This window comes from Miniopterus schreibersii, assembly GCF_964146895.1.
Source record: "Miniopterus schreibersii genome assembly, chromosome: 2".
NCBI lineage: Eukaryota > Metazoa > Chordata > Mammalia > Chiroptera > Miniopteridae > Miniopterus > Miniopterus schreibersii.
The window spans coordinates 166,233,931-166,255,688 of record NC_138102.1 but is presented as its reverse complement, the minus strand read 5'-3'; positions in this window follow the sequence as shown (position 1 = coordinate 166,255,688).

Here is a 21,758-nt window from a genome sequence, read left to right as displayed (position 1 = left end):
AGTTTAAATTCACCCTCCTCCTAAGACATTGTTTTGGGTTGCTAGATTTAGAAAAGAAATGTCTATTTGAAAAAATGAAGGTACTTAATCTGTGTTGACTGAATGGTCTCATGTTAAAATTAATTGAACATAAGTGAAAGTTTATAGAGGCAGAAGAGTGCTTCTCAATCTTAATTATTCTTAAGAATTTCCTGGGTGCCTGCCCAAAATTCAGATTCCCATGTTCCACCACAGAAACAATGAATAAGTCTGAGGTGAGGTAAGGGAATCTGTAGCATAAGCAAGTGCAGTAGGTGACAACCGAGACAGGTGTTTTACTGATCACTCCCTAAGAAAGTCAGGGATAGAGAGAAGGGAATTGTCCAAAGCTTAATGTAGAATTGTTAACTTTCATCCTTACTCTCTTGGTCACTTCTGTGACACACAGGTCTCTGATTTTACATAGTTCACATTAATTAAGATGTTTTTGTACTCAAGAGCATACACCTCTAACCACCACCTTAGCTCTGTCAGTGGTACATCAAATCTAGGCCACCAGACATCCTGCCAAGCACTCCTTAGCCACACCCCAAGTCCTTTAGCATTGAAAGAAATGTAGTTTGACTTATCAAAATATGCCTTACAAAAATATTCAATATTATGGCTTTAAATTTTTAACTCTAATTTTTGTTGTTCACTCTTCCATTTTTACTTTCTATTAAATAATGCCAGTTGGAAGCATTTTCTGCCAAGTTTACAATACTAATTTAAGCAAATTTCTTTCTATCCATACTAAAACCAAATCAAAATAAAAAGTAGAAAAAAATAAAACACAAAACTCACATATCTCTGCATAAACACAGCAAATGCCTACTCATTGTGGATGCCTACAGGTATAAAAATCAGAATATTCAAATATTCAGAGCCCATTTAATATCAGTGGCTTTAGTTTGAAAGACACATTTATAAATATCCTCCACTCTCCAAAATTTTTTCTTCATGGAATTCTCTAACACAGAAGCCAAATGAAATATTCCCTTTGTTTATAAATTATCACCAATTAAATGACATGTAATAAGACTCTGGTACAGTCACCCATGTCATCTTTTGTTGTTAATCCTCACCGAGGATATTTTTTCCATTGATTTTTTTTTTTTTTTTTAGAGAGTGGAAGGGAGGGAGGGGGAGGGGGAGAGAGAGAGAGATGTATTGATGGGAGAGAGACACATCAATTGGTTGCCTCCCACACCAGCCCCGACCAGGGCCAGGGATTGAATGTGTAACCTAGGTAAGTGCCGGTGACCAGGAATCGAACCTGAGACCCTTTGGTGGTAAGCTGATGCCCTAACCACTTAGCAACACTGGCTAGGGCCACCCATATCATCTTTAGTATACACAATCTCATAGAGAGAAGGTACAGTCTTGATTGAGCTGATGGAGTTTGACAGTCTTCATAGTGGAAAAACAAAGTTTACATAATCTCATAGGTGGAGGCCTATGGGTCAATTCAGTGCATTACTGTTGTTGCTTCTACATTGGAATGTATAGTAGGAACTGAGGTATTACATGCTTGTAATTCTTCATCCCATCTGTGCCAGAAGGATTCCCTAGATTGGGAGAGACCCTTGTAAGGCACTGCTAGAGGAACAAACTCCCTGGCATCTGCCACTAGTGTGAGTGGCAGGTGCCAGGATTTATAGGGAATGTTTCTCCCTATGAAAGTACAAAGCATTCACTATATAGATAATGCTCAGTTAGTTGGAGAGTCAGAAGCCTTGGTCTCATCAGGTCTGGTTAACAAGGAATGGTCTTATACATCAGCCAGCAAGGTGGGCTGAGGGGCTCAGGGGTGGGGATTAACTCCTACAGAATTCAGGAGTTTTCTCTCCAAGTAAAGTTTCCTGGGACAACATGGGCTGATTCACAATACTTAATTTCTCCAGAAGTCAAAGACACACTGTTGTCTCCCCACCTTCACTCCCATCTCCAACAAGGATGCCTAGAATCTTACTGGGTGTTGGAGAAAATACTGGGTGTACTGCTTGATGGTTAACATTCAAATCAGAGTACTTTGAGTGGGTGTTGGTAAGAGTTTGGCAAGCTGTATCATGCTTTCGACCTTTGTGGCTTCATGATCTTAATATCCCTTGGGAATACAACTTTCTACTATGATAATTTTACTGAAGGAGTCTTTTAACAAAGGAAGGAAACCTCCACCTGAAGGTCCCCCTTAAGAATACCTTCCTTAATATGGCAACCTTTCACATCTCTTTTGAAAAATAGCTACTAATTGGCTCCAAGTCAAGTTTTCTTTTAAAAACAGAGCACAAACAATGGGACTTTGTGACTCCTTGGCTTGACATTTCCATTTAGGGGTGACACAACTTAGAATCAACAACAGTGTGAGAAGGACAGAACAATCTTGGTTAAACAGGATTGTTATATTCAAGAACAGAGCTGGCCTGGTTCCAGCAGTGCCTTGTCTGTTCCTGAAAAAGTGGCACCTGTCCCATTTTTTGCAGAAATTTCATCCCCAGCTCCATCACCTGAAGAAAAATGATGAGCTCAGTGGGTCTCTTGAGTCACAGAGGTCCCCCAAATACTTAAGTCTGGTTTACTAGTAACTTGACTATTTGAAATCTGGTACAGATGTGCCTGTTACCAGCTGTGCAGAACCGAAAACCCACATGGTCACTACATCAGTTGGCAGAACTCAAAGCTATTCTCATAGCTGTAGTCAATATTCCTCTGGGTAAATCTCATTATGTTTTATCTTTATTGACTTATAGATGGATTGTTGCCAGTGGTCTACCTGTGGTGCCTAGACTGAGAAACCTACCCTGACAGATGTAAAATACTCCTCCTCTGGGCCCAAAACTAGAAAGAATTTACAGCTACTGATCTGTGTCTCTCCTGTAGATGTCCACATTCTCTGATGAGAATGGTCAGAACCAAGTTGTTGACTGAGTCTGTACTGTCTGCTTGCTGCCACTGCTGCCTGGATCTATCATCATACCGGACATGACAATAGGGTGGCATCACAGACTGGCACAAAATATAGGACTCCTTCTGATTTGGAGGCTACCTCTGCACACCAGACTTGAGGCGCATGTCTAAGTTGATCCTGCTGTTTCCTAGCGGAGGAGACCACAAATGCACAGGACTTGCCCCACCCAGTCCTGGCAGATTAACTACATTGGACATTTGACCTCCTCTTGGAGTTATCAATGGTGCCTCATTGCTGTCAACACTTTCCTGGGCAATACCGTTACTGTTTCATCCTGATTAACCAATCCTGGACACAACATTTTGGCCCATAAAAATGATCTGTGTCAGCTTTTCAGCTTTCCAGGCCATTTGCAGTTTGACAATGGTGCACATTTTATTGTAAAGTCACTCAAAACAGCTAATATTTAAGGTAGTTGATGGATCTCCATGCTCCCTACCATCCACAGGTACTGGTATTGTTGAGCTGTGGTACAGTCTCCTCAAAGATACATAAAAGAAAAGTCTGACACCACCTTGCTCATTTCCTCTTTTATTTATTTATTTTTAATTTTTATTGAATATATTGGGATGAAGCTGGTTAATAAAATTAACCAATAGGTTTCAAGTACAATTCTATAATACATCATCTGTATATTGTACTGTGTTCACCACCCAAAGTCAAGTCTCCTTCCATCACCATTTACCCCCCTGTACCCTTTTCTACCTCCCTCTGCCCCCTTTTCTTCTGGTCATCACCACACTGTTGTTGAATTTATGAGTGGTTTTTTGTTTTTTTTTTGAGTAATCCCTTCACTTTTTTCACCCAGCCCCCCCCCCCCCCGCCAACAGTTGTCAGTCGTTTTCTTTATCTATGAGTCTGTTTCTATTTTGTTTGTTTACTTGTTCATTGGATTTCACATATAAGTGAAATCATGTGGTCCGTACAATGTATATGGGAACAATCCCTGAACCAGTGCTGTCTCTGTTTCTCTTTATTCTCTGACACTGTTGCTTCTCTTGTGTATCACACTCGGGCTGTGTTTCATGATAACCATAGATTTAAAAAACCCTTGGTACTATTTGCAAAGTAATTCATTAGTTTTAAATTATATTCTTCTTAAAATTGCCACAAGTATAGAGTTTTTGCCACTGAATGCTAAGAATGAATGGGTTCTTTCAGGATGTTCTGCAAATCATGGTATATTCACTTATTATTTCAGGAACTATTTTTTATCATGGTCTACCTTTCTGTTTCTCTAATATGAGTGCCTGAAGGTGTTTTCTGTAGACTTTCTCATTCCATCATATTTTATTTTATTTTTTAATTTATTTTATTTTATTTTATATTTTAATATGTCTTTTATTGATTTCAGAGAGAGGAAGGGAGAGAGGGATAGAAACATTAATGATGAGAGAGAGACACTGATAAGCTGCCTCCTGCATGCCCCCTCCCCCCACTGGGGATCAAGCCTGAAACCGGGGCATGTGCCTTGACCAGGGATCGAAACTTGACCTCCTGGTTCATAGGTAGATGCTCAACCACTGAGCCATGCTGGCCAGGCCCACCATGTTTTATTTTTTTAAAGAAATTCAAGATTTTAAAATATTCTGTTTGATATATATAGGCAGTGTGACAAAGGTTCATATATGCATTTACTGGCCCATTATTTCTGTTTATAAAATATGTTACTTAAAAACACCCGAGTGAGGAAAAAATCTCCAAGAAATACCTATTTAGAACAGGACTAGAACATTCATGCAGTCGTATGAATGACTCACGTCAGGGAATTTTTCATCCTCAGCTTATTTCTTCTTACTACATCAAAGATTTCTCCAGCCTCATGTTATTCCACATAGTTATGCGCTTCTGTTAGCTGAGACCCTGCATGTCCAACTGATAAATGACACTAATGTCACGGGTAAAGTGGTAGTGATCCCCACATCAAAGTGTGTAAGACTTAGCTTTCATTTCAGTCTTTTCCTTTGAGCTAACACTACTGCTTCTTGGCCAGTCACACAGGTTTTGCTTCCAGTGTCTTCTGCAGTAGGATCTTATTTTCTCATCAGAAATTTAATTTTCCTTTCCTATAACAACCCCACCCCCTCTTAGATCTTCAAGAATTATTACAATAATATCAAGAGTGGTCTAGGTGCTAAATGACATTTCAGATGCTGGCAACACTGTGGTTGGAAATATAGTGTGCAGAGGAGTGTACAGTAAGTGGATATGTCAACAAGGCCTTTGCATGCCTAGTGTGTTGACCAGATGCATGATGCTTAAACTAAGAATAACCACTGGACTAAACGCAAGAGAAAATTCAGTATTCTTACTGGGGGGAAAAAAAAGAAAGCAACATGGGCCAAATCAAAATAGAGATGGTTTATTTATTTAGTAATTATGTGGCAAAATATATTTTTAGCAGCCAATATTCTAGAAAAATATCGCAGGACTTTATAAGAACTCATTTTTTTATTTCTTAAGAAATACAATAAATCAAGTAGATTTTAAGCTACATACACTTTAGGCAATGTTCAATAGGACATCGTAAGATAATTGTGATCCACTGTGAGTGTCAGAAAGACGCCAAGAACTCATAGGAGAGATTCTAGTCACTGCCAGGACCTGGAGAATTAAACAGTCTGCTTTCTCCTCTGACCTTCTGATCTCCTGCCAATGTCCCCAACGGCTGACACCAGCCAGAATCCAGAGGGCGAGGAAGCCTGAGTGATGCAGTTATCAGGGTTTAGCTTCCAGGACCACAGAAGGTAGCAAAGAAGCCAGAGGATGGGTGCGGGAGTGGCTTCATGAGTAAAAGATGCCAGGATCTTGCTCACAGGAGTAGCCTATGGTGACAGAGTAGTGGAAGCGCCACTGGGGACACATTGCGTGTCTGCAATGCTGGGATTAGCTGTGTCTTGTGGGCTGAGAGGAGCCCACAAGGGCAGGGAGCAACCTGGGGGCATCCTGGGTTCTGTGGTAGGCTGAATAGTGGCCCCCAAAATATCCAGGTCACAGTCACTAGAAACTGTAAGTAATACCTTATATGGCAAAAAGGACTTCGCAGGAGTGACGAAGGTAAGAATCTTGAGATAAGGAGAATAAGTCTGATTTTCCATGAGGGCTTGAGATGCAGTCAAGCTGGAAGTCCGAATTGCTGAAAGGACGCGTTCTTGTGACTGAATATGGCCAAAAAACTGAATTATCTGAGAATTGCCCACATTTTTGTAGATGCTAGTAAAGCAGGTAAAGAACAAAACTGCATTCAGGTTTAAAGGGAAATTCAGAGAAACCTTGATCCTAAATTGATACAGGCAGTATGTGAATTATTTTAATTGTTTTGGTTATATGAATAGGGCTTTGGAATCCTGAGTAACAATGGTTACCTTAAAAATAGAATTCTTTTACCTGATTTCTCTTAAAAATATCAATAATCTATAACCTCTTCTATTTTTTTTTAATCCTTACCTGAGGATATTTTTTCTGTTGCTTTTCAGAGAGAGTGGAGGAGAAAGAAAGAGAGAGAGAGAGAGAGAGAGAGAGAGAGAGAGAGAGAGAGAGAGAGAGAGAAACATCTATGTGAGGGAGACACAGCCTCCCAAACGCCCCCTAACCCAGGGTCGGGGATCGAGCCTGCAACCGAGGTATATGCTCTTGGCTGGAATCGAACCCTGGACCCTTCAGTACATGGGCTGACACTCTAACCACTGAGCCAACCTGGCCAGGGCTAACCTCTTCTAGTTTTAATCTTTCTGGTTATCTAATACTCTTGTTGATTTGGGAATCAAGTCCTCTGATGATTATATGTCACTATTCCTTTCACTGTATTTATTAAAATCTAATTATCTGATTCTTTTAACGTTGTCTGCAATCCTGGTAAATCTCAGCATTATGCAATTAACAATGCATTTTCCATAAAGTTACAAGTATCAGATAAAAATACACTTACTATAAAGTTCACAAGGAGCAGTGCATTTAAAATACTGTGTCATTTTAGGTTTCAAATTTTACTTGTTGGCCCCATAAAGGAACTTTGGCTTCTTTATCGGTTGTAGGAAATACTGTAGATCATATGGCATCACGTGGGCACACATTTAGAAAGGGTGGTCGGAGGGTGACATCCGAGCAAGGCCTGAGTGAAATGAAGGAGCCAGCCTCCAAAATATCTGGGGGGAGAAGCTGTACAAACGGTGCAGTGGCTGTGAGACGTAAGGCTGCCTGGTATGTTTGAGGGAAGTGGCAGGTGAAAGAAAACCTCATGTGAACACAGCTCCAGTAGTTACGGTCCAGCCAGTGCTTTATGATCTTCATGTTGTTTTTCTCGGTGTGTGACCAGCTCCTCTCTTTCCTTTTCCTCTCTTAGTGGGTAAAAGCTGTCACGACTCTGAATTTAGTCTCGTTTCCTGTGGTCCTGTTTGTCCGAATGATAATGACACAGACAGTGATAGTTAAAGCGATAACGATCACCTGCACCTGGGGAACATATCTCAGCTTTGGTTTTTGCTCTTAAACTTTATCTTCTGTTCCTTGACCAGGTTGCTTCGCGGTAGCTTCTGTTCTCTTTATCACGCATGCTGTTTTCTTTGGCCAGTACCCGGGCGTCTCATCCCCCAAATCGTATGGTCACATCAAGGCTGGTGTAGGTGTTAGAGTTATTTCCAGCAGCAGCAAGTCTGTGGTTGGAAATGTTTTGTACTGTGCAGCAAACCTTGGCCCTCACAGAGGGCAGCGAGCTGTTGATGAGGTCTGACCAAAAGGGCCAGGGCCGGGGCAGAACCCAGACATCATTTCCAGTGAAGTTTAATCTTCAGACATATTGTAATTAATGGTCTCTGACCTACGAACTCATGTATGTATGTATATATATTATATGTATACTTAGATGCATATATATCACATATGTATATATACATGGTACGTATATCATAAACCTTCTGAGAACTTATTAGGTGTTTATACTTTATATGTTCATACATTAAACTATTCTCACAAACTATTCTTACCCTAAGAACAAACATTTTAATGTATAAGTCATTCACTGATGATTTCTTCCATACCTTAAGAGTTCTCAAGGAACAAATCAGTGTTTCTATATATCAAAGGTTAAATTTGGAGCTGAAAAATGTTCAAAATGGGAGGAACAACAAGATGGCGCGTAGGTCACAGCTGCACCCGCCGCGTCCCCCAACCACATCAAAATCACAACTAAAATACAGAACCACCGTCACTCAGAGCCTCCTGAGATCTGGCTGAACAGAAGCCCTACAACCAGGGAGCTGAAGAAACACCAAGAGCGGTAGGAGGGGCGGAGACACGGGGGGATCGGGGCTGAATCACAAAGACATGCCTCGGGCCCACACCCGGTGCCGTGGGGTAAACCCAGGAGGGAATCTCGGTGGCGGAGGTTTCCCGGAGGAGGCAGGGGGCCCAGCCCCACAACAGGCCCCCAACCCAGGGCTCCAGGGCCGGGAAGAGATGTCCCCACAACTCCAGGCTGTGAAACCAGCGGGGACTGTCCCTGAGGGTCACGGAAGCTGCGGGAGCCCCAGCAGCTCCTCCTAAGGGCCGGCGCACGGACTCACTCGGACGCTCCCTCTGAGCCCAGCGCCGGGCAGCAGCCTGAAAGGACCTGGGACACTCGGGGAGGAACTAACCTGCCTGAAGTTGGGGCGAGAGGTGGGGGGGCCGCTTCCTCCCAGGCAGAGAAGCTGCAGAGGACATTGCTCCTGTGGCGAGTCCTCCCCGCACACAGCCGGCGGGCAGGCGCCATATTTGAATCGCCAGCACCTGACTCACACCTTTGGCCCCGCCCCCTGATTCCCGGAGGCCCCGCCCCTCCGCACCTGCAGCTCATCCAGGCCATTTCCAGGGGCTTTTCTGTGCAAGTGGCCTCTCTATTCTCATGTTTAGGACTTTCCTAAAATCTCTCAAACAAGCAGCAGCGGGCCCCATAGGGCTTGATAAGTGGCCCCAGGCCTGGCACTAGCGGCACCCTGCATTGGCTCATAGCTTGGCCTCTCCTGGACACCGCCAAGCCCAGCACAAGTAGCAGCCAACTATGGTTTGCTGTGTCGCTCATGCTGGGTGGCCCTGGGCAAGGCACTGGCACAGGCTGACTTTGCACCTCCCGGGAGGCCCCAGAGACAGTGCACCTGGTGGTCAGACTTGACCACGCTGGATTACAACCCTACCACATCCACGAGTGACACTCAAGGGGCACACTTGGTGAACACCAAAGCTCCACTGAACTGAATCCTGCTCCATAGGGGTGTCTCCAGCACAGCAGCTCTCTGGCTGTAGTTGCAGCTGGTCCTCACAGCTGATTGGCCTGGGAGTCAACTCCTCCAAGTGACGCCAACAGCAACCAAGGCTCAACTACAACAGGACAGTGCACACAGCCCACACAGGGGAGCACCTAGAAGGCCCAGCTCAGGTGACTGGGGAGGCTGAGCCACTGGACCCAACAGGACACCTACTACACAAAGCCACTCTACCAATTCCAGGAGACACCTGGAAGCAGCCAAAATGTAGAGGCAAAGAAAGATCTCACAAAGGAAAGAACAGAAGAAATCTTTAGAAGAGGAACTAAATGGAATAGATCCAAGCAAGCTAACAGATAGAGAGTTCAGAATTTTGGTTATGAGGATGTTTAAGCAGACTATTAGGGAAATAACTGAGGAAATTGATAACATAATAAAGTACCAATTTGAAATGAAGGCTACAGGAGAATAATTTACAAGGAATCAACAGCAGAGTAGAGGACGCTGAGAATCAAATCAGCAATTTGGAACATGAGGAAACAAAAAACATCCAACCAGAAGAGCAAAAAGAAAAAAGAATCCAGAAATATGAAGATAGTATAAGGAGCCTCTGGGACAACTTTAAGAGGCCCCACATTTGTATTATTGGGGTGCCAGAAGGGGAAGAAAGAGACCAAGGAATTGAAAACCTATTTGAAAAAATAATGACAGAAAACTTCCCCTACCTGGGGAAAGAAATCGACTTACAAGTCCAGGAAACAGGAGTGTCCCAAAGAAGAGGAACCCAAAGAGGCCCACAGCAAGACACATCATAATTAAAATGTCAAAGGTTAAACACAAAGAGAGAATCTTAAAAGCAGCAAGAGAAAAGCAGTTAGTTACCTACAAGGGAGCCCCCATACGACTGTCAGCTGATTTATCAACAGAAACCTTGCAGGCCAGAAGGGAGTGGCGAGAAATATTCAAAGTGTTGAAAAACATGGAACTACAACCAAGATTGCTCTACCCAGCAAAGCTATCATTTAGAATTGAAGGTCAGATAAAGAGCTTCTCAGACAAGGAAAACTAAAGGAGTTCATCACCACTAAACCAGCACTACAGGAAATGTTGAAGGGTCTTCTTTAACAAGAAGCTAATGAACAAAAGAATCTGATGAACTAAATAGATCCAGAGACATTGACACATGTAACAGACGATCATATTTCAGGGGAAAGAGGGAAGGGGGGTGGAGGGTGGGAAGAGATTAACCAAAGAAGTTATATGCATAACCCATGGACACAGTTAATAACGGGGTGAAGGCCTGGGAAGGGGGTGGGAGGGAAGTGGAGGGGGTCAATTGGGGGGGAAAATGGTACACCTGTATTACTCTAAACAATAAAGATAAATTAAAAATATGTTCAAAATGATGTAAACTGATATGTGAGAAGAAATTTTAATAAACTCTTAATTTGTCACTTCAAAAGCTTTAATGTAACCCTTTGATGTGCTTCTCTAATATTTTGTAATGCATATGTTTTGTATCTGAGACAAAAGATTATTTTTTTACTGTTGACTTTTTTCAGCTATTTCTTTTTTGAGTGATAGCCTACTGTATGGCCTGGTGGATGTGGTTCAGGTTAGATGCTTCCTGACGCCTTTGACTTCTCTATAAACATATGCATCAAGATCATGTTCCTGCAACACTACCCACAGTGGCTTAGCTATGTCCAGCTGAGCATGCCTCTCTATGGATGACCAGAGTCTGAGGCACCATGAGCATCCTACTATTCCTGAGTTTCCTTGAGTTGTATCATACACCATTTGTGGTGTTTGTCCTATTTCATTACTGAACAGTTGGTGCCCAACATTGGACAGAAACTACTCTTTCCTGAGATACAGCCTTTTGGAAGTGAAACAAGTGGTTTTTTTGCACCCTGTTTGGAAATGGGAGGCATTTCCTTTTGGGGGAACATTCAGCAGAAAGGGGTGGTTAGTGATAGGTGATCATGGGAATCATATCTTGGGACTACAGAATCATGGACCAGGTGATCTCTGAAAAATAGAAATTTGAGATAATAAATGTTTGAAATCTCAGCTATTGAAACAGTTGGAAGAGCCAATACCATGTCTACAAGGGGACAGGTTAGTTCTTCTAAGATGATATGTCTTAAGGGATGAAACAGAACAAAGGAGACCCTGAAAATTTATTTCAGGATTCCACTTGGTGTCCGGCTGAAGATGCGATGTCCTTAATGAGAAAGGGGCCACCATAGCTCCAGTTCCCCTGGACATTGTCATCTGAGCTCAGTGCATTGTGTCCCTGCCCACATGCAGATACATTTAACAGTAGCAGCCACTAAAGACATCGCTTGCATGTCACAGCATTCTTCCCAAGCTCACCAAGGTGGATGAGCAGGGTACACAACCGTATGGACACTAATTTGGAAACACTTTTATGCTTCAAGACGGCATGGGGTGTTTATACCAGAAAGGCCACTCTGACCTAACCTTTGCTCATGTTTGTCCATGTTTTCTCTGTATTCCAGCCCTGAAATTAGAGAACACTGAGTCAGTTCTTATTCATGTGCAGCCACTCTCTTGTATCTCCTGGAATTTCCTTTAGTGCTAGAATAGTGACTCTTAGGTTCCTGCTGAGCCCTTCAGTCACGGCAAGGGACAAATAGCCTGGGCTTTCCAGAGAGGCATGCCAGGTGTCCGTCAGAAGCATGGGAAAGTACCTCATCCAGGGAAGCAGAAAGGGGTTAAAAGATGAATAAACTTTCCTTTCTTTGTATTTCAGGTATGGATAAGCTATGCTAACCCATCCTTTACTACTTTTGTAGGCAATACTCCTGAATGAAACCTTATCATTCTTGTTACTACTAATTTTTGTTCTTATACGGATATTTTGTCTGTGAAGTAAAAATTGACAAAAGTTTAGAAATATATCAATTGTAGTTCACCCCTCCTCCACAATCACTCATTTTTATTTTTTGTAACTGATATTTTGTTACTAGTCAAGAAAGCATCTGAAAGTTGTTGCATATACTTGTCAAAAAGTTTGAGTACAGTTTATTTTGTTCATTAAATTCCACATATAAGTGAAATCATATGGTATGTGTCTTTCTCTGACTGGTTTATATCACTTAGCATAATGCTCTCCAGGTCCATCCATGCTGTCGCAAAAGGTAAGAGTTCCTTCTTGTTTATAGCTGCATAGTATTCCATGGTGTAAATGTACCGCAGCTTTTTTATCCACTCATCTACTGATGGGCACTTGGGCTGTTTCCAGATCTTAGCTATTGCAAACTGCGCTGCTATGAACACAGGGGTGTATATATTCTTTCGAATTGGTGTTTCAGGATTCTTAGGACATAGTATTCCCAGAAGTGGGATTGCTGGGTCAAAAGGCAATTCTATATTTATTTTTTTGAGGAAACTGCATACTGTTTTGCACAGCGGCTGCAGCAGTCTGCATTCCCACCAGCAGTGCACTTTGCCGACACTTGTCAGAGGGGAGGGAGCAGGGGGACTGGATGAAAGAAGGTGAAGGGATTAGCCAAAAAACATATATGCATAACCCTTAGACACAGACCACAGTGTGGTGCTGGCCACAGGGAAGGGGGTGGACGAGGGGTGGGTGGAGGAAGGCAAAGGGGTGGGGAGAGTAGGGACACCTGTAATAGTGTCCACAATAATAATAAAGTCAAAAAATAGTTTGAGTACAGAGGTTGGATACTTCTGTTTTGGAAACAAACTAAAAATCTACAATCTCTAATAAATAAATATTTCAGGATTCTTGACTGAGTTTTGGCCGTTTGTCCTTGGTTTAGCTAGATTTAGCGCAGGGAAGCGTGTCTAGGATTGGAGTATACAATTCCTGGGAACAGTGCGAGGCCTGTTTCAGTAAAGGAGCCAAATGAATCTTGCCCTCAGCTGCAGAAGCCACCGAGCACTTGGTGCTTCTCTCCCAGCTGCTCGGTCCCTCTTTTCGTGTCTGCTCAGTTCTCTTTCTCGCAGTGAGGCTGTCCCTCACCATCTGATTGAAAAATTTATCACGCATCAGACTTTCCCAGTTTTTCAAACCCTCCTTTTTTCACATTTCTCCTTCTGATAAACTCTCTTACACATGCATGGTCTTATTCTTGGACTCAAGTAATAAGGTAAAATTACCACGAAACAAGGGTTTTGTTTCTTTTTTGGGTCTGGCCCTTAGTAGGTAACCAGCAATCATTTCTTAAAAAAATTAATTTTAGTCTGAAATATTTTCAAAGCAAGTGTTGATACTTGTTGCCATAATAGGGGGGGGAACTTTAATAATTTAATGATAAACATCTTTACAATAGTAAAGTTTGCAATTGGCTACACTTATCCTGGTTTGAGTTCCTCAAGCTCATCCTGTTTACAGCTGGTCTACAAAATACTGTGTTACATTTTAACATTAAGCAAAACTAGCATTTAGTAAGAATTGTCCACACCTTGAGACCCTTGTGCTATCTAACAATAATGCTCACTTATAGTGAATAGTAAATATCCTTTACCTGCTACTGCCAAATCTAATGCTTATTTTTCACTTACATCTCTCCTGTCAAAGATTTCTCACCTCTCCCACCACACATGCCACCCACACCCTCACACATATATAAATACACAAACAGCAGAAGGAGGGAGCAAGACGTAATCCCTCCCCCCACCTCAAATCTATCCTCAAAAAATCCAAATAAATTCTAAAAAGAACCATTAATCTTGCTGCCAATATCCTCTTCACATGAATTATTTTATATCTGAAAGCATCAAAAAATTCACAAATTGATATTAATGTATATAAACAGATATTTCAAAATTAAAGTATACTTCTTTGAAGACAGAAGACATGAAAACAGGAAAACCAGAAAATAAAGCATGTAAGTAAAAGTTTGCTAGGATGTTAAAAAACCACTCTTATGTTACACAAAATTGTGGTGACAACTTGGTTTAATTATGTAAATCTGTGTTTTACCTCCATAAGAACAACCAGCGGGACCCAGTCAAGTGTGTATGCATTTACACAGGTATACTTACATGCAAATATATATTTGCTTGTATATAAAAGTATACCAAGATAATTGAGGCATGTAATAAAATTTGCATGTAATAAAAGTTACCAAGATAATTGAGGCAAAATGATATATCACCTTACAATTATGCAAAGTGTCTCCCTACATATTGTTCTATTAGAGGTAGTGAGGCTCAGCTCAGCCATTGCCAGCTACTTAATTTTGAGCATATTTCCTCTATACTCTCTGTCTTCAACTATGAAATTTAAGAAAGAATAGTATTAATAACAGGTTTATGAAGATTAAATAAAATTTATGCAAAATATCCAACACAAAACTGGCACATAATAAACCCCTCAAATTGTCTTACTGTTTTATAGATAATGATTAAGTATAATAAGTTACAGGCTACTTTTCTACTAATGCATTAGAAAACATATTCTACAATTTGAACAATAATCCTTTATTTCAGAATTCATTTCAGGATACTGGAACTTGGTAATGTGCTGACACTGGGCAAGAGGTTAGTAGAAAAGTTAAAAGGTGAGTTCCTTAGACTGAGGGATTTTTACTGATCGGAATAATCTGCTGTTTGGGTACTGAAGTGACTTTCTCTTACAGAATGCTTTTACTTCTGTTGTCTTTTTCTTTATGCCCAAGTTTTAGCAACAGATCAGTTGACCTTTGAGCTTTAAAATAGCTATATTTTAAAGCTGATCTTTGACCTTTAAAATGTAGCTATTTTTGCATAATGGCTGAGAATGAGGCTCTGGGCCATTTCAGTGATACTTAGTAAAAATTCTTGGGCTTTAAAGTTCAAGAAGTAACCAATTTGTCACATTTGGTGTGTTGTTTGAGAGCGAGAACCCAACGGCCTACCCAATAGCTCACCACAGAGAACCTGTTTTCCAGTTTCAAGGGTATTGACAAGCCGCAGCTGCAGCCAGCAAGCTCTCTGCAGCTCGCAAGTGAGGTTTTTACATTTTGGGACTTATTAAATAGATGAGCATTAAGGACTGAAATAAAGACATTTTGAAACAAATTGTACATTCCTGCCACTCTGGTTTTATAAACCTCTCCTTATCCTAAACCAGAGATTTTCAACGAGTGTGCCACAGGAATTTTTAAAACCTGCAATACTTGACTATTTAGTCAGGGCCACTGACTTCTTTCCTTTAGATTGCCAATAAAAAAAAAAAAAAAAAGACAATAGCCAACACAACAATAGCCATCTGGTGTGAATGAATCAAAATTATACTTTTTTGTCAGATTGTCAAAAAAATATATTTTTTGGTGTTCCACAGAATATTAATAATTAATTTATGTGTGCCATGAGATGAAACAGTTTGAAAATCCTCATTGCCCTAAACAATCTGAGAATGCCAATGTTCTTTCTAAAATGTGCATTACCAATTAGATCACCACTATTCAAACACTTATTTTTCTGTGTAGACATCTCATTGTATAAGAAAATAGCATGGGGAAGGCCTGGCGTGGCGTGGCGCGGGGGGACTTAGGTGGAGGAGGGCAGAAAACGAGAAAATAAGAGGCATCTGTAATACTGTTAACAATAAAATAAAAGAAAGCAAAATAAAAATCGCTATCAGGCTGAGAAAGATCTAAATACATGGAAAACTTTCACATTGTTTTGTTTCTTTCATTTGAATCCGATTAAGCTGCTCCTGAACCAGAGTCAGAATTGGTTGCTGCTTTGGTTTTATTTCTTGTTATCTGTTTATTTCTTTTGATGGGAAGCCGTTCTCTTGGTACTTTTCATGCTTTTTGCGTAATGTCTCTGGTCAATATCCATGTGTGAATTCGTAACTGTCAGTTAAAATTGCAACAGTGAAATGCTACCATAAAACCAACAACACGATATCCAAATCCCATAATATAATTGCAAAGATGTTGGGTAACATATCAGAGATCAATTAAAACCGAGGTGTTGAATAAGCACTGAAAATCAAAATCAGCATCTTTACCAACAGCAAATATTTCCTCACTTGATCAGAGATCATCTTCACACCTCAGAGAAGGCCAGAGCAAGACCCGTAAAAAGAATCCTAGTCAAGCCTTAGAAAGGGTCCATTGGGGGAACTGAATGACCAATAAGAAACTGGCTACTCAGTTTAAAATAATGTCAAGATCTTTGTTTCTAGAACAGGCACATTCAGGTGAGAGAGACATGTAAATGATCTCCTATTGCTAGTTAGGCTTTTGTCATCTTCACATGACAGAATATTAATGCACATAAGAGAATTTCTGTGCATTAATAAATTTCTTTAGTGGTAAAATAGTGAAGTGCCAAAATAGTTCACTAGGATTAAATATGCTGATACACTTAATGTATACTCTTATACTTAGTGAGACATTTACATTAAGCACTACAATAGGGATGTAATATGTGCTCAATAAGAGTTAAAGTTCTCCTCTACTGAACCAGCTCAATAAAATGAAAATTGGTAAACACAGGAAAAGTTTCAGTCATATACTTTGCCTTTTCTTTAACAGCCATACTTCTGAATAACAAAATAATTGTTGATAATAATTTTCTAGAATATAAAAGCAAAGATTATGTGATAGTGTTTACAAGAATTTACAAATGTGATAAAATTGCATAAACTAAACCTGCACACACAGACACAGTCAAGCAAGTGAGTGCTTATAAAACTGGTAAAATCTGAATAAAGTCTATGGGTTGTACTAATGTCAGCGTCCTGGTTTTGCTATTGCACCCTAAGTAAGGTATCACAGTTGGGGAAAACTGAGTGAAAGGTACAACGTAGCCCCTGACCTGTATTATTTTTGTAACTTTCTGTCAATCTATATTCATTTCCAAATAAAAAATGAAAAAAAGAGATCAATAGAAGTGTACTTAAATGCATTATTGTGTACTTTATCTTATTGTAATAAATATTACATAAATAAATTTTAAACCACTTACGTTGTTATTGATTATATTTGTGTTCTATTTGAAATATAAAGAATAAAAATATTTTTTAAATTTCTGATTTTATTGTATTTTATTAAACATAATTTGAACCTTTTGCTTTGAAACCATGTTCATACAGTGATTACTTCCAGATTTTCCTCAAAGAAACATAATCTATGCCCTGGTCTTTAATTCAGCATTTTTTTACTTTTTCCCTTGGGTGTTTTTTCTTATGCTTCTCAGTAAAGGAGTCACTCACTTGTCCTTTTTTCCCTCATCAGTCCAGAAAACACTTTCCCTAAATATCACATGTCAGATATTATAAAAGTCACTTTTATGATAATGTTACACAGATATATTTAAAAACTTGGATTGAAATTCTTATTTTGCATGCAATTGCATAGTCCAAGCACTAAAAATACATCTGAGGTACATCCGACTTAATTTCACCATTTTCCCAGATACGGGGCCAATGCAGGGTAACGAAGCGCCTTTGTTTATTCCCTGAAGTATCGGGACAGTGTGACTATCAAGTGAAAAACATTTTTACTCTTGAATAAAGTGAGATTTAGGAGAAATGAACTTAAGTTATATGGTGACAGATGCACATTAGAAAATGGCAAATTTAAACCATTTAAAGTTTAAAATAATGTATGAATAGTGTTTTTTGGAGTTGTTTTTTCCTCAATTTGTCTATTTTAAAGAAATGCAAAACATGCATATGCTTTAAAAATCCACGATACGGAATGACCTATGAAAACGATCACTTATGTTTCCTACTTAGCCTCACCCTTGTCTTGATCCAAGGAGCACGTGGTTTTCAGTCTGGCTTTTACCCGCTTATCAGCCGTCCCTGTAAACGCAGAGAGAGGGGCTTTGTTACTCTCCAGCTGAGCATGAACCTTGCACTTCTTCTGTCAAACCAAAATGAGGTTCAGAAATATCATTTTCTACCTGACCATTAGGGTTACATCTTGGTTTTGAATTCATCTATTACTATAATTATTGTTATTATTATTGTTTAAAGTCTTACAAACAGAATTGGATGTGGCAAGAAACAGAGGTGTCTGATGGTATTAAAGAGGGTGATGCGATCTCTTTCGAAGGAAAATTATCTGCTGCTAATAATAATAATAATAATAGAGCTGCCTTCACATGTTTAATCAAGTCCCATTGTGATGCAAGATATTGAGAAAGTGGTGCTGACTTGAGTGACACAGGAGCGTCACCCAAAGCATTTTCTCTGCCCACAGCATGTTTTCTTAGCAGCACCAGTCCTGCCACTGTGACTTCTCCTTTTTATCTGACTTGCCCTCCACCATGAGCTTATTCCGCTTCCCCTCACATCAGGGAAGTTTTTTGTAGTATTAGGAATGGCTAACACGTTTTCAAACACTTCTTTTTTTCAAGAATTTATCCCCAAAGAGTTCCTGAGTATTTGAGAGTCAAGAAGAGCTGGGATATTTATATATCAAATCTTTCAATTTGTTGGTGTGAGGACAGCAAAGCTCTCAGCAGGTGTAGTGGGAAAAGAAGGCCCCAGGCACAGAGATGTAAAAAAGGAGTGTTAATACAGGAAAGGGAAGGCAAAACACAATAAAGGTTCTCTGAATGTAGCTTCTAGAGGAGGAGACTGGAAGTAAACATTGTTAAATGATTCTGGGAAATGGGACAAGACTCAATGTTCAGAATTGCCTGATAGTAGGGCTGAGGTCGCTGGACTGCACCAAGACCTGAGATTTTTTGGCTGATACTCACGCAGGTGAGAATTGCTAGCACTTATGGACTGTGTGTGACATTAGCAAGACTTCCAGAAGCACTAGCAGAAAAAAGCCTGCAAGTACTGAGCTGCAGAGACTGGTTGGCCAGAGGTCACCGAATATTCTGAAGGATACGGGTGCAGCAATGATAACCTCTGCTCCAAGTGGAGATAAATGACAGGGACACCGGCACAAAAACAATTCAACTGCTTATGCACAGGAAGGAATCAAAGAATCAACCTGGGTTGGCAAGTCAGAAAGAATTAAAAGAAGGGGTTAAAATGTATATATATACATACATACATACATACAAATATATATTTGTGTGTGAGTGTATATGTTTGTATGTTGTTATTTTATTTATGACTTGAGCCTAGAGTTCTTGACCTGAACATATCTTTGATAGAGTTTTACTTTTGAGTCAGTGAACTAAGATGAAAAAAAATTGATGTAAGTTTTATCAAGTATGCTTCTGAAAACTTAGAATAACTTCCAAATGAAGGTGGTCTTATTAGCGTGGGAAGTGTAGCAATAGTACCTACTCTATATTCTGTCATAAGTTTGTATCATCTCAAAACTAAAGCTGAAAACAAAATCTCTTAAACTTCTATTTAGTTACGGTGATTTTATTTACATGGGGCAAAAAAATGAGCAAAATTAGGTAGTTTTTGCTAGTTCAGCTTTGTCCAACATTAAAACTAAAAATATGAATTTGACCCCAAAGGCAATGGAAGTAAAAGCAAAAATAAATGAATGGGACTATATCAAACTAAAAAGCTTCTGCAGAGCAAAAGAAACCATCAACAAAACGAAAATGCAACCAATTGAATGGGAAAAGATATTTGCAAACAATAGCTTTGACAATCAATTAATATCCAAAATATATAAAGAACTCATACATCTCAACAAAAAATAAGCAAACAGTTTATTTTTTTAAAACAACTAAAAAATGGGCAAAGGGCTTGAACAGACACTTCCCCTAAGAAGACTTAAAAAATGGACTACAGACATATGAAAAGATTCTCAATTTCACTAGCTCTTAGGGAAAAGTAAATGAAAACTCAAATGAAATGCCACCTCACACCGGTTAGAGAGTCAACAAGACGCGCAATCGCAAGTGTGGGAGAGGCTGTGGAGAAAAAGGAGCCTCATTCACTGCTGGTGGGAATGTAAACGGTGCAGCCGCTATGGGAAACAGTATGGAGGTTCCTCAAAAAAATTAAGAGTAGAGTTACCATATGACCTGGCAACCCCTCTTCTGGGCATCTACCCGAAACATTTGAGAGCAATTGTTCACAAAGATATGTGCACCCCTATGTTCATTGCAGCATTATTGACAGTGGCCAAGACATGGAAACAACCGAAGTGTCCTTTGATAGGTGACTGGATAAAGAAGATGTGGTTCATATATAAATGGACTACTACTCAGCCATAAGAAAAGATGAAACACTGCCATTTGCCACAACATGGATGGACCTTGAGAGTATCATGCTAAGTGAAATGCCAGATAGAAAAAGTCCAAAGCCATATGATTTCACCCATATGTGGGATATAAAACTGAAAGTAACAAATGAAAAAACAAAATAATCACAAACTAAAACTCATGGACACAGACAATAATATGGTGGTTCCCAAAGGGAAAGGGTGTGAGAAGGTAGCAAAGGGGGTCAAATACATGGTGATGGAAGGAGTTCTGACTTTGGGTGATAAACACAATGCGATATACAGATGATGTGTCATAGAATTGTATTCTTGAAATCTACATAATTTTATTAACCAATGTCATCCTCATAAATTTAATTAAAACATAAAAATAAAAATGAATAGGTTTCACGTAGACAAAGGATCATTTACAAATTAGTTCTCTCAACTCGGATTTGCATAAAATGTGAATGAAGAATTTTCATGTTTATAACCTCAGGCAAGAATTTAAATTTTAGCAATTTCTGTGGCTCAGTAAAAGCAGCTCTATGCACACAATGAAAATTAAACAGATGGAAAAATTAACTTCATGGGAACTGAAAAATAAAATCACATTCCTTGTTTTTTGCTGTTCCCTTTGTTTTTGCTGTTGTTGTTGAATAGCCCATCTCTTACAGTGAGTTTCATCTATGGTACTATTATAATGCTTGAAAATAAATATTCTAAGCAACAAGAAACTTATATGGGAGTCTGCTTTATTTGGGGGTGAATAGCAGTTTATATTTCCAGATAATCATAGATCGAGTCCTCTACTCTTAAGATTCTTAGTCACCCATCTGTCCCACATTTAAATTTCCCACTACTAAGGTTATTCATCTGAAGACGAAAACTTGTAAACTGAACTACCAGTATACTATCTGAATGAGAAAAGACAGTAAAAATATAATACTTAAATATTAGTACAAATAAGGGTAATAGAGCAGCTGCCATTCAAAGGAGTTGAAGGGAACTGAACAATGGAGGGTTAAATGTTTAAAGAAGATGTAGGGCTCACCTGAATGAGGCACTGAAGGGTGGGCCTAGACCAACCGAGGCAGCTGTGTGAGTGTGTGTGTGTGTGTGTGTGTGTGTGTGTGTGTGTGCATGGAACAGTAATGGGAAGTACTCTGGCTCTACCTTTTTGATCTTTGCCTTCCATAACAGGGTTAATGAGGCAAGGATCAGAAGCACACAGGGAGAGACGGAGATGCCAACCACTCTGTGCTAAAGAAAAGAAATCAAAATCACAAGACAGACAGAGAGGGATAGGCCTGACTTGAAATATACATGTGTGTTCTGGAGAGAGACACCTTGGGTTTCAAACATAGTGACCATGGTCAAGTCTTTAGCTCTGCCTTAGTTTTC